This window comes from Leptopilina heterotoma, unplaced genomic scaffold (assembly GCF_015476425.1).
Source record: "Leptopilina heterotoma isolate Lh14 unplaced genomic scaffold, ASM1547642v1 Lhet_18, whole genome shotgun sequence".
Lineage (NCBI taxonomy): Eukaryota > Metazoa > Arthropoda > Insecta > Hymenoptera > Figitidae > Leptopilina > Leptopilina heterotoma.
The window spans coordinates 2,799,088-2,814,024 of NW_025110896.1; the positions used below are offsets into that span (position 1 = coordinate 2,799,088).

At 22.8% G+C, this 14,937-nt stretch overlaps 1 protein-coding gene across 1 annotated transcript in view; it reads right to left on the reverse strand.

Moving 5' to 3' along the window:
• The window catches only part of LOC122499951 (POU domain, class 6, transcription factor 2), a 67,562-nt gene that overhangs the window by 31,730 nt on the left and 20,895 nt on the right, over nt 1-14,937 (reverse strand). The window lies entirely within an intron of this gene.

Genomic DNA, 14,937 nt, shown 5'->3' on the forward strand with positions numbered 1-14,937 from the left:
GAAAAAAATTATTTAACATGAAAAACTTAATGTACGGATTATTTTTTATTTTCTAATACATTAATTCAATGTAAATTTAAATTAATCAAATTTGCCTAAAATTCATTAATTTTCATTAATTTACATTAATTAACATAAAACTAATTTAAGTTAACTTTTTATTTTCTACCAAAATATTTTTAATCCCATCAATTAAAAATTCGTATTTTCATTTCAAAAAAAAAAAAAAAAAAAAAATCGTATTGATTCCAAAGAAATCTGGACTTTGAAATAAATTTCACATATAATCAGAAATAAATTGAATTTTATTTTCTTTAATTTACGTCTAAATGGTTGAAGAGAGCGCGGAAGCATTAACATGAGTGCGTGTTTAACGTGTGTCGCTTTTTATTGCGGTATCGAATTTAACGCTGAAAATTGATTAATATTCATTTACGACACTCGTTGAATTGTCGGATTTTGAAATGCGAAAAGGCAAAAGTGGAATGAGCATTGATAGAAATTTAATAATTTTTACCAACAAAAATTCACATAGAAATTGCATTTTATCTCGTCAAGATGGAAGCAAAAAAAAAAGGGAACACGTTTCAATGAATTGCATATTTTATCCTTTTTATCGACGCTTTTGCCCTGATTTAATTGGAAAATAAGGTGCTCTTTTTTTGCAAAAATTTCATCATTCAAATTTGATTTTACAGAATATATATATTTTTTTTAAAACTCAATCTATTTTTTAATACTCGATTATATTTTCTTCTGTTAAATATATTCGACTTGGAAAAATTTTGTTTTAATAATAATGAAAGAAATAAAATATTCAAATCAAATGGAAAATATTTGAGAGTATTTTTTTTTTGATTTTTAAATAATAGAAAAGTATTAAAAATGTAAAATTACATTTTTTATCAGTTATGTGGGATATTTTTTTCGTTGAAGAAAATAATAATAAATTAATAACGAGAAAAATGGAACGAACTGTGGGTGTTTGTAAAAATGTAGGCGACAACGAAAAAAAAATGGTTGTTCTCTTTTTTTTGGAAGTTGGGGATGGTTGATTAAAATTGAAGGGCGATTTTTCGGGGAAATCGCAGGACATTTGGGGATTACAAGAGTGGTGGCGCTTTGTCGTATAAAAAATAGGTAAAAAGCGCGGTACAAACGACAATCGCCTCCATCGGAGAAATGCGGTTCAATTTTTTTTCACGTAAATTCGTAAATACGCCCGGTAGGCAGACTATGCATTCACCCATATACATACGGTATAGGAACCGCAGTCAAGGGGATTAACGAAACACGCGAGCCTCGGTGATTTTGCTTATAAAAGTGCCGAGGATAATGTGTTATCTCTCCACTCGAGAACACGTCAATAATTTCACTCGCAAAAAAAAGCACGAAAAAAAAGAACAAAAAAAAAAAAAAGAAGAATTGGTATTTTTTTTCTAATAACACTTGCAGATGATGTTTGGGGAAAATTTTCTAGAACAGTATATAATTGAAGAAATTATCGTCTTGAGTTTTTGTAATTTTTTGCCTGTTCTTTATTACTTTACTTAAATACCGTTGTAGAAAAAATTACAATTTGAAAATTTTTTTGTAAAACTAATTTTTACTCAGAGACATTGACAGACTTTTCTCTAGTATTTTAACAGTAGTAAAAGCAAAATTTATCTAGCCGATATTTTTAATAAAAAAAAATTTTTGTGACAGTAGAAACAATATTTTTAGGCAGTCAATGTTAGAAAATAACGTAATTTTTCAATAAGTAGTAAAAGAAAGTATAAGTGAGACAGTTTTTTCAGTAGTATAAGTCAATTATTCACGTAATTTTTTAAAAGTTGTAAAAAAAGGAGAAGGCAAGCAATTTTTTCAGTAGTTTAAGTCAACTGGGGACATAATTCTTTGATATGAGTAGTAAAAGAAAATTTATGTCAGACGATTTTCTATCAGTAGTGTAAATAAATTATTCACAATATTTTTTACAAGTAGTAAAAAATAAGGGTCAGACAATTATTTTTCAGTAGTATAACTCAATATTTTTCTACAAGTAGTAAAAGAAAGTATAAGCCAAACAATTTTTTCAATAGTATGAATTAACTATGGACATAATTTTTAATAAGTAGTAAAAGAAAATATAAGTCTGACAATTTTCTGTCAGAAGTATAACTGAAACTAAAATTCGAGATTATTGTAAATATTTTGTGCTAGTGGAAAAAGTAAATTTTACTCAGACGGTATCTTATAATTTCCTTTAATTTTCGAAATTAGTAGTAAAAGTTCATTTCATCGAAAAATTTTACTTAATGTTATTGCAAGTAATTTAAACTTACCTTGTGAATCAGTAGTAAAAGACTGTTTTAGTCAGACAGATTCCCGAAGCTTTTAAAGTAAAATCATTGAAATTTGATAGTAGTAGCAAAAGTTATTTTTAGCCAAACGCAATTTTTCTGCAGGTAATTATAAATTTCCAGTAGTAAAAGTTAGTATTAGTCAGACACTACCTTAAAATTTGCTTTAAATTTCCAATCGCAGTAGTAGAGGTGAATTTTATTTAGAAAAGTCAATCAAGTTTCTTCTACTGATTCACAAGTAGACACAAAGTCCACTTTGCAGTAGAAAAGTCTATATTTAGTAGAAAAAGTCAATTTCAGTCAGACAGGAAAATTTTTCAATTCCTGTAAATTCCGTCAGTCTCAGTAGAAAACAGTAAATTTAGTCAGCCGAAACAGTAATTTCGCAATTAGATAACATTTTTTTTAACTTTCAGGTAAGTAAATTTTGTTATTTTAAGTAGTAAATACCGTTTTTCGTCAGACACATTTTTTTTCTATTTCTGACAATAATTTCTTTTTAAATAACTAATTTTTCAAGAACTATCATTAAATTATGACTTATAAATTATTTAATGAATAGTTTTTACAATTTTCATAAATACTAGATTGATAGAAGAATTTTAGTTAAAAATACTAAAAAAAAATTGAATTTTGAAAAAGTTACAAACGCTTCCTAAAATTCAATTATTTTTAAAAGTTGTAAAAATTCTTCGCAGAATTTTAATTATGTTCAAAAAGTAAAAAAAAAATTCTTGTCAAAATTTCAATTTTCTTCAAAAATAATAAAATTCTTCATCGAAATTCAATTACTTTTTAAAAATTTTAATAAGATTCTTGGCAATATTTCACAGGAATTCAATTATTTATAAAATTTTTAATAAATTTATTCGAAATAATTCAATTATTTTCATAAGTAATAAAATTTTCACAGGAATTCAATTATTTAAAAAATGCAAAATTTCATAAAATTTTTCGAAAAATATCAATTATTTAAAAATATTTTTATAAAATTCGTCGCAAGAATTCAATTATTTAAAAAGTTTTAACAAAGTTTTTTTCAAGAATTCAATTATTTTTATAAATAATAAAATTCTTCGCAGAAATTCATTTTTAAAAAATTCTTCGAAACAATTCAACTATTTTTATAAATACTAAAATTCTTTGCAGGAATTAAATTATTTTTAATCTAATTTAAAATAAAATTACACGAAAGAATTCAATTATTTTCAAAAACTTCCATAAATTCAATTTCAACAAGAATTTAAAATTTTCGAAAAGTAATTCAATTATTCTCAATATATTTTTAAAAAATTCTATTTAAAATTTCTATTTAAAATTTCTATTTAAAATTTTTAAATATATTCGTCAAAAAATGGAAAGAATTCAATTATTTTCAAAAAATAATCAAATTCTTGTGATGAATTCAATTATTTTGAATACTTAATTTTAATAAAATTCTTTTAAGAAATTCAATTATTTTCGAAACAACTTTCATTGAATTTCTCGAAAAAATTTAATTATTTTCAAATATTTCTATAAAATTCTTCATAACAATTTAAATTATTTCTTAAAATTTTAATAAATTCTCGAAACATTTCAATTAGTTTTATAAATAGTAAAATTCTTCGCAATAATTTAATTACTTTTATAAATAGTAAAATTCTTTGCAGCAGAAATTCAATTCTTTTCAAAACAATTTTAATAGACTTCCTCGAAAGAATTTAAATTTTCAAATATTAACATAAAATTCATTTATTTTCTAAAATTTTTAATAAATTCTTCGGAACAATTCAATTATTTTTAAATTAATAGTAAAGAATTCAATTATTTAAAAAATTTTAACAAAGTTCTTTTCAAGAATTGAATTATTTTTAAAAATAATAAAATTCTTCGCAAAAATTCAATTATGTTCAAAAATAAAAAAAAATCTTCTCAAAATTTTAAGCATCTTTATAAATAATAAAATTCTTTGGAAAATTTCAATTATATTTATAAATAATGAAACACATCGCAGGATTTTAATTATTTTTTTTACAATATTTTAATCGAATTCCTCGAAAAATGTAATTATTCTTAAAAATTTTATTAAAATTTGTCAAAAGAATTCAATTATTTAAAAATTTGTTCATAAAATTCTTTAGGAGAATTCAATTTTAACAAACATTCAATTATTCAATAAATTATTTATTTTTTAATTTAAAAAATTTAATTCTTCTAGAATTTTCTAATAAAAATTGATTTAAAATTGAATTACCAAATCTCCGAGTCGAAGACTAATTTTAATTCCTACAGAAAAATAATAATGATTAAATATTTATTTGAAAAAGAAGTTACTGATGTTTTCGAATAATTTTACTTTTAGAGAAATTTGTAAATAAATGTAATAGAAATTTTTTTGAGTATCTAATAATTTTTAGAGTGAATCAGAATATTCTTAGGCTCAAGGAAAAAGTAAAAATTTTGTCTAGAAATCAGGGAAAAGTCAGGAAAAAAGAAAATTAAATTTTTGTGGCAACCCTGAATAAAAATATGATGACAAAGCTAAAATAGGTAAAAACGAAAAAAAAGAGTGAAAGAGAGACTGCAAATGAAGAAGAAAGAGCACCAATAAGAATTACAAAAAAAAGAAGAACACTACGCAATGTAAAATACAAAATAAACATTGCTTATCGACTTTGCTCTATTCGTTCCCTTCTTTTTTTTTTCTTGTTGTTTGCTGTTTTTATTTTTAAGCATTGCGCGATTCTCGTTTGGTGATCACAAAAACGCAAGTTTTTTGCAATAAAGTCATTTAACCCCCGCGTTGAGTTATAACTCGTATATGGGCGTTCTCGTTGTTCGGGTTCGTCCATTGATTAGTATTAATGACTTACTGCACTCATTTCGTCCGAATAAAAGTAATTGGATTTGGCGCTTCGACCCCCTCTTCCTCTCTCTCACTCTTTCGAATCGTTGCCGCCACTGATATGCCCCCGTGAACGTCCAAAAACGAAAACTCGTGGGCGCGCGTGTAAAAATACATTAATATCTGTTTGCGCTTAATAAACGATAGAAGTGCACGCGCTTTTGGATTTTCGGACTAATGGCTCCAGCAGTATAGGTTGTTCTGATATTAATACATATCTACGCATTTTTTTACGATAATCTGCATACCTCTTCCCTCCCCCACCCCCTTCTTTGCCTCTCATGCTCTCTCACTCTCACTCTCTCTCTCAATATCCTTTAGATTTGGGTCGTATTCATTGACGATTCATCGTTTATGTTTACTGCCAACGTATATTATATATATACATTTTTTCTACCATTATCCTTTTATATACAACCCGCACAATAACCATATCCATGAATCGTAAATTTTACCGTAACAAATTGAACCATTTTTTTACTCATTTTGTATAGAAGTTTATTATTTAGGGGTTCATTCGAAGTTTAGAAGGGAAATTAAAAATATTGAGATTCTTTTAATTTGAAGTTTAGATTTAAAAAATTTTTATTTGCTTTAATTTGAAACTTAATTAGCAGAAGACAGTAGGAAGCAAACAAATTTTTTTTCAGTAGTACAAGTCAACCATTCGCGTAATTTTTATATAAGAAGTAAAAAAAAGGACAAAGAAGGAAATTTTTATCAATATTACAAGTAAATATTCATTTTTTCTGTAAGTAGTTAAAGAAACTAGAAAACAGACAATTTTTTCTCAGCAGTACAAGTCAATTATTTAGATAAATTTTCTGCAAAGTAGTACAAGAAACAATTTCATTTTTTTCTCAATTCATTATAAATTATTTCAAAAGAATTCAATTATTTTCTAAAATTTTAATAAATCCTTCTCAAAAATTCAATTATTTTTATAAATAGTACTACTTTTTGCAGGAATTCAATTATTTTCAAAACAATTTTAATTAAATTTCTCAGAAGAATTTAATTTTCAAAAAAAAAAAATTTTTAACACATTTCGAATAAATTGAATTATTTTCTAAAATCTTTAATAAATCATTGAAAACAATTTAATTATTTTTTATAAATAGTAAAATGTTTCCCAAGAATTCAAATATTTTTATAAATAGTAAAATTTTTTGTAGCAATTCAATTATTTTCAAAACAATTTTAATTGAATTTCTCTCGGAAGAATTCAAATATTTTCAAATATTTCCATAAAATTCAAGTTCAACAAGAATTTTAAATTCTCTAAAAATAATTCAATTATTCTTAAAATATTAGAAAAAATTCTATATGAAAATTAAATTACTTTCAATGCATTTTTTTTTTAAATATATTCGTCAAAAAAATTGAAAGAATTCAATTATTTTCAAAAACAAATAAAATTCTTCTGATGAATTCAATTATTTTGAATATACTTAATTTTAATAAAAATTTTTACAGAAATTCAATTATTTTCGAAGCAACTGTGATTGAATTTCTCAAAAGAAATTAATTATTTTCAAATATTTCTATAAAATTCTTCAAAACAATTCAATTATTTCCTAAAATTTTACTAAATTTTTCGAAACATTTCAATTATTTTTATAAATAGTAAAATTTTTTGCAATAATTCAATTATTTTGATAAATATAGTAAAATTCTTTGCAGAAATTCAATTTTTTTGAAATAATTTTAATAGAATTCTTCGAAAAAATTTAATTATTTTCAAATATTTACATAAAATTTATTTATTTCCTAAAATTTTAATAAATTATTCGGAACAATTCAATTATATTTAAATAAATAGTAAAATTCTTCGCATAAATTAAATTATTTGTATAAATAATAAAATTCTTCTCAGGGATTCAATTGTTTTTAATAGAATTTTAATAAAATTCTTATTCATAAAATTCAATTGCTTTCAAAATTTTCAATTAAAATTATTAAAGAAACTCCATTATTTAAAAAAATTGCAAAGAAATTCTTTAAAAGTATTTAATTAGGATTTTGAAAAATTTTAATAAAATTCTTCGCGAGATTTCAATTATTTTCAGAAATAAAAACATTCTTCGAAGGAATTCAATTATTCTCTTCAAATTTTTTGTTAAGATTCTGTGCAAGAATTCAATGATTTTCAATTAGTTTAAAAATTTATTAAGCTGATATTTTTTTAAAACCTTTTTGATATTTTTAATTAAAAAAAATTTTTGTGTCAGTAGAAAAAATATTTTTAGGCAGGCAATGTTATAAAAGACGGTAATTTTTTTGTATAAGTAGTAAAAAAAATAAGGGTCAGACATAATTATTTTTCAGTAGTATAAGTCAATTATTCACGGAATATTTTAAAAGTTGTAAAAAAAGTAGAAGGCAAGCAACTTTTTCAGTAGTATAAGTCAACTGCGGACATAATTTTTCAATGAGTAGTAAACGAAAGTACAGGTCAGACAATTTTTTTTAGAAGTATAAATCAACCTTGAACTTAATTTTTCGATATAAGTAGTAAAAGAAAGTACAGGTAAGACACTTTTTTCAGTAGTATAAGTCAACTGTTCCCTGATTTCTGAATTAGTACCAAAACAATTTTTTAAACAAACACTTCGTTTCAGTAGTAAAAATAAATTATAGTCAGACAAGTGTTTATTCCACTAATTTAATTACTGCATTTATTTATTTTCCTGCAGTTTTTACAAAAAAACAGTAAATATAATGGATTATATCTACCGCTTTTTATTATTTATTATATATTATTGATTTTTATAACTCGCTTTTTTAAAATATTTTCAAACATTCCAAATAATAAATAAAAGAAATTTAAATATTTACCTTCATTTAGTGATTATTATTTAATATTTGTTAAAATTTCCAAGTAATGCTGTTTATTTTATTTCTTCCCCAGCATTTTCCCCATTCCGCGATTGTTAATAAATTCCAATGTCAATAACATTATTTGTTTCTGATATGCGATGAAGAATGTTATGAATGAATAAATAAATGAGCGTTGGTCAGTTGTAAATACTGATGTATAACGCTTGATTCAATTATGAAATTGATCTGGTTTATTACAAAGTACACTGTGTATTTGTATATTCAGGATTATTACTCAAAGTTAAACAAGTGTTTAGCAATCAATATATAATTCATTCGTTCTTTTGATATTTTCAAAATATATATTTAAAAATTCAAAATTATTACAAAATTTTTTCTAAAATTCAAAATTATTTCAAAGTTTTTTCAAAAATTTAAAATTTGAAAAAATTTCTAACTCGTAAATTCTTTTCTAATCTGGAAAAAAAATTTGAAAAAAATCTTTTCAAGTAAATGTTAAAAAATAAATTATTATTAAAAGATTTAATTCACTCAATTCTTATTTTTAAAAAATAATTGTTGGAAAAAAACCGAATGTGTTAAACTAAAATTTATTTACCTATAGGGTAAATGCACTAGTAGTCGGACACTTAAGGATACGATCTTATATTATGCTTTTTTTCTTGAAATAGCAAATATCTACTGTGTTTATAAGCACATTATCAATTAAATGAGTTCTTCAGGATTAAAAATCATGTAAATTTGTTACAAATACTTGAGTATTTAATAAAATATAAACATTTTAATGAAAAATTACGAATGCTTTAGTAGTCGGACACTTTTTTTCCTTGTTTCTATAGTCGGACATCTGTCAGATATTTTGAATTTATAAAAAGAAAAAGATAATTTTTTAATTGCTATCTGCTGGAAAATGGAATTAAAGCATATTAGAAGTTATTAATATAATATTTAAACCCTATAAGTTTTAATATTTATGATTAATTGTCAACAAAACTTTGTGCCACTCATCGCGCTACTCGAAAATGGTTGTATCTATAGTCGGACACCATGATTTTTAAAATATTAAATAAAATATTTATTGTTTAATTATTTTGTAAAATAACACTAATTTCATAAAATATAAACTTTACACATTCGTCCAGTATATTTTTTTAAGTAAATATCACAATGCATTATTATTTATTTGCCAAAAAACATGAAAGTGTCCGACTACTAGTACTGTCCGACTATACCCGCACTTACCCTATTTAAATTTTTTTTATATATTATTTCTTTTTTTTTTGAAACTCTGTGAAAAAACACAAATAACAAAAATCAATAATAAATAATAAAAAGCAGAAAATATAAGTGAGAAAAAATAAAAAAAATTATTCTTTCAAAAAAAGTTTTAGCTAATTAAAAAATTTATTAATTTAACAACAGTTTTAAACAAAGTGAAGAAAAAATATCAATTTAATAACACTTTCACCTTTTGTTATTATAACAACAGCAAAGAAAGAACTTAAAAAAATACCGGCTTTTTAAAACAGAAAAGACTTATTATCATAATAGTAATTTGTATAGCAGGAGTTTAATGAATTGAGGTACTTGTGTGCTTTTAATTATTTGTCTAATTTTATTGCCTCTTGTTGCTCATTATTTTCCGACTGAAAGAAAGGTTAATTGGAACCTGAGTTTCATTATACCCTTATATATATATTTATTATTTGTATTTGCGGAGGCCAATGGTTATTTTTCTTTTTTTTTCTTCTTCTTTGTTTTGATCAAAATAGTGAGATTTGGAAAAAAATTATTTTTATGACAGAATGAGGAACGATTGCAGACGCCTCCGCTAAGCGAAGAAGATTGTAAACAAGCACATTGTATTCAGAATATAAACAAGCTAATTCGTTCCGACACATCGGGATTCGTTGAGGCAATAAAAGCTTAGATAAAAGCGCAGACCGTGGACGATGCACGGTACGTCGAAATCGCGCCATATAAAGTATTCCTGAGGAGATTATCATTCGTACGTTTTCATTTTTATAGCTCTATTTATCCTTATCTGTCCAGATGCGTACGAGAGCAAAAAAAAAAAAAAATTCTCTACACTTTTATACTTTCTGATATTTTTTTTTTTTGCCTTTTATCATCAACTTCAATCATTAACCGAAGAGAAAAAATAGTTTTTTTAAAAAACATTATTTATTCTAAATTTTTTAACAATCCGTCCGGAAAATAAAATTTAAAAAGCGAAAATATATTTTATTTTTGAAAATAATTGAAAAAATTTGTTTATTATTCAAAAATCGAAATTGTTAACTATTAGTTCGAAAAAAATTTATTTCAACAAAAGAAACGAAAAAAATTATTAAAAATTTATATCTTATTCGCAATTATACTTTAACGATATTGATCCCAACCGGAAAAAAAATTAATTACAAAAACTTGCAAAAAATATTTTTTCGCTTTTTTCTTCTTTTTTAATATTTCATTTATAAATCTGTATTTAAAAAAAATATATTCCTAAAAAAAAAATGTTTTCAAATAAAATGTTTCTCTGAAAAAAAACAATTCTTCTGACAAAAGAAATATTCATTTTTAAATAATCGATTTCATTTATTTTTCACATACACGAACAGACATTTCTTCCGACCAAATTGATAAATATTTTAATTTAAAAAATTCATTTTTTTCCAGAGAATAATTTTCTCTGTTTCTATATATGTATGTGTATGTGTGTATGTGTGAAATGAATCAGGTCGGACTCGTTAATTTAAAAATTTTATTTCTTCCAGTTAAGTGGATTGATATTCAAATTAAATAAGTTATTTCTTTTAATAAAATTAGTTTTACGTTGCATTATTTTACGTAGATTAAATATTTGCGTTCGTGGGGTTTCTTTTTTTTCATTATATAACTAAATTAATAATACAAATGTAATTTTAAATTATTTGGATAAAGATTGAAAAATATTAAAAAAAAATTCAAGAAATGTGAAATGCGGGGATAAATTTTCACTAAATTTATATATTTATATATAAACAAATGAAAGAAATTTAATTCTTTTAGGATAATTGTTCGTTTGAGAGGATGATAAATTTTTGAGAAATGAAAATAAATACGAATCGTTTTGTGGAAAGAGAAATAATTGTTAAAATAAAAAAAAAATTTAATTATTGTTCTTGGAAATTTTATGAGTTTGAGTAGAAAGTCTGTATTTTTCTTTCTACTTCGACTTTTAGTTTAACATTTTTTCTTTTTTTAAAAGGATTTTTACTTTCACTGTCATTTTCACTTTGGTAGAATTTATCTTCTTTTTTCTCTATAAATTTTTATTTAACTTTCATTTTTAATTTATTTTTCGTTTTTATTTTCAATTTCATTTTCATTTTAATAGAAATTCACTTTCACTTTCATTATAACTTTCATTATCACTTTCACTTTGATACTTTTATTTCTACTTTGATTAAAAGTGACATTAAAAGTGAAACTCAAATTAAAGACAAAATTGGAGAAAAAATGTGAGTTAAAACAAAAATTTATTGAAGTTAAAGAAGAAATGAACATAAAAATCAGTCAAAGTCAAAATGAAAGTGAAAATTAAAGGATAAATTAAAAATTAATCAGAAAAAATTACTATAAGACAAAATGAAAGTGAAAATGAAAAGTAAAGTGTAAATTAAAGAGAAAATAAAAGTAAAACAATAAATTGTTAAGTTAAAGAGAAAATGAAGATAAAAATCTGTTAAAGTCAAAATGAATGAATTTTTACTATCACAATTTCTTATTTTTACTTTCACAAGTTTTTTTATAAAATCGATCAAAGTGAAAATGAAAATAAAAATTTTTTAACTAACTGAAAGTAAAAATAAAAATAATAAATCTGTCACAGAGAAAGTGAAAATGAAAATATAAGTAAAAATTAAAGAAGAAATGGAAGAAAAAACAAGTAAAAATAAAAGAGGCAATCAAAGAAAAAATTTATCAGAGTCAATATGAAAGTGAAAATGAAACTTAAAATAAATATTAAACAGAAAATAAAAACAAAAATCTATTAATAAAAATGAAAGTCAAAATAAAACTAAAAATGAATGTGAAAGTAAAAATTAAAGAGAAGAGGAAAGTAAAAATTAAAGAAGAAATGGAAGTGAAAACAAAATTCTGTTAAAATTAAAAATAAAATGAAAATAAAAATCTGTCAAAGTTAAAATAAAAGTTAAAATTAAAGTTAAAGAATAATAAAAATAACAATCCATCAGACAAAATGAAAGTGAAAATGAAAGTTAAAGTAAAAAAAGAGAAAATGAGAGCAAAAACAAATACCCATTTAAGTTAAAGATAAAATGAAAGTAAAAATTTATCCGAGTCAAAATGAAAGTGAAAATGAATGAAAAAATGAAAATAAAAAACTACTAGTCAAAATAAAGGTTCAATTGAAATTTAAAGTAAATATTAAACAGAAAATAAAAAAAAATCTATTAATAAAAATGAAAGTCAAAATGAAACTGAAAATGAATTAAAAAGTAAAAATTAAAGAGAAAATGAATGTGAAAGTAAAAATTAAAGAGAGAGTGAATGTAAAAGTAAAAATTAAAGAAAAGAGGAAAATAAAAATTCCAAAAATCAAAATGAAAAAACTAAAAATTGAATTTTTAAATAGACCTTTCGAACTAAAAAAAAATCCAAAGTGAAAACGAAAACAATAAAATAAATAAAATCACAACAAAATCTTCAAATTGAAACAAAACATTAAATTCTCGAAAAAAGCGTAAATTTTTTTTTCTCATTTTCGTCAAAAATAATATCTAATCATTGAGGAAACAATGAATTTTCAACAGGCCGGAATCTTGGCAACATTATACGTTAGCAGTGGGTCGCAATTATCACGTGGTCATTGCAAACCAGCGTTATCAGTAGTAGAGAACTGACCGTCCCTCGACTCATGGTCCGCTTTGTCTGTAAGTGTAATTAGTCCAGAGGGTGGGGTTCTCTCTCCCAGTTCGGTATTCGTGAAAGGGGGGTTTTTTGAAGTAGGAGGGTTGAATCATCCTACACTGTCTCCCATAGTCTTCTCTCTCTCTCACTCTCCCCTTTCCACCATCCTCAACCTTATTTATATGCAAATGAGCTTCATTTCGCGATATTAATGTTCCCATCCGAAGCATGGGATGCGCGCCCAAAGGGTGCGAGGATACGCGGAAAAGGGTTCGTTTCGCGTTCATATGCTTACGCTCGTTTCATTCGCTCTTGCTTTTGGTTGAGCATTGAAATTGCCTGAGCTACAACCCGCTTATGCAACCCTCTTTAATATAGAATCTTATTATATATATAATTTAAAATAGGGATTACTCTCAATGATGGTATCATCAAAAAAAAAAAAAATTTCTTCTCTTATTTATTGTCTCTTATCAATCAAATAAATTTTTTTTTATGTTTAGAAATATATTAAAAAGGAATTTATTTGATTCGAATAAATTCAAAATTTATTCAATCAAATAATTTCAAAATTTATTCAATAAAAAAATTCAAAATTTATTCAATCAAATAAATACAAAATTTATTCAATCAAATAAATTTGAAATTTGAAGAAAATAGCATTTAATAAAAAATAATTTAATTCAAGTAAATATTTATTTGATAATAGAAAAGTAATCGTTGATTTGAACCAAATACTCAATTTGACATCCTTAGAAAAACTGTGATTATTAAAAACAACAAGAAAAAATATATCTAAAAATAACAAAATAAGTAAAAAAAACCGATTATTAAAAACAAGAATAAAAATATCTAAAAATAACAGAATAAGTAGAAAAAATTGAATAACCGGAAATAATTTTAATAATTTTAATTAATTATAAATTCCAATTAACTTTCGTTAGAAAAAAGACAAATTTTGTAAATTTTTGCATAACAAAGACAACTAAATTGTAAAAGGAATTTTATAAATATTATTCATTTTGAAGTATATTTATAATGTCAAATTCATTTCAGTCATTGAAACCTAGTTCTTTGAATATTTTAGTTTTTATTATTTAAAAATTATAATTTAATTAAAATCAATTTAATTTAATTAAAAAGAAAAACTAACATTAAAATAAAAAAATTATTAAAATTATTAACAAGAACAAAAAGCTACTGAATGCAGCAAAATAAATACAAATTAATTGAATAACACTGAAAATTATTTTAACAAATTTAATTAATTATCGTTAATAAAAAAATTAATATAACAAAATATATACAAAAAATTGAATACATGTTGAAATTATTTCAACAAATTTTCACTGTAAATTTACAAAAAATTTTATTAAATGTCATTCATTGTCAATAATTGTTATCAATTGTTATAAATTGTTATTAATTGTCTTTCAGAAGAAGATAAATTTTGCAATGATTTTTATAACAAACGCAAGTACATTTTTTTAACAATATATAATTATTATTAATTGAAAAATATTTAATTTAAAAATATAATTAAAAAATATAATCTTTAACTTTTTACATCAATAAAAATTAATTTTGATTTTTTTTTCACTTTGAATATGAATTTTTAATTATTCTAATACTAATCCTACGTTTAATTGAACAAGAATTTCTTAAATTAAAATACTAATTATTTTCAATTTCCTTTCTTTTGTGGATAATTTTTAAAAAATTTCAAAAAAAAATTATTCTAATAAATAATATAAATTATTCTAATTAATAATACAAACTATTCTAGAAAATAATATATTTATTTCAATAATTAATTTAAGTATTTATTTATTTATAATAAAAAAAATTATTTAACTCAAACAATCGATTACTTGTCTATTATTAAATAAATATTTACTTGAATTAAATAATTTCTATTGAATAAATTAAATTGTATTAGAACCA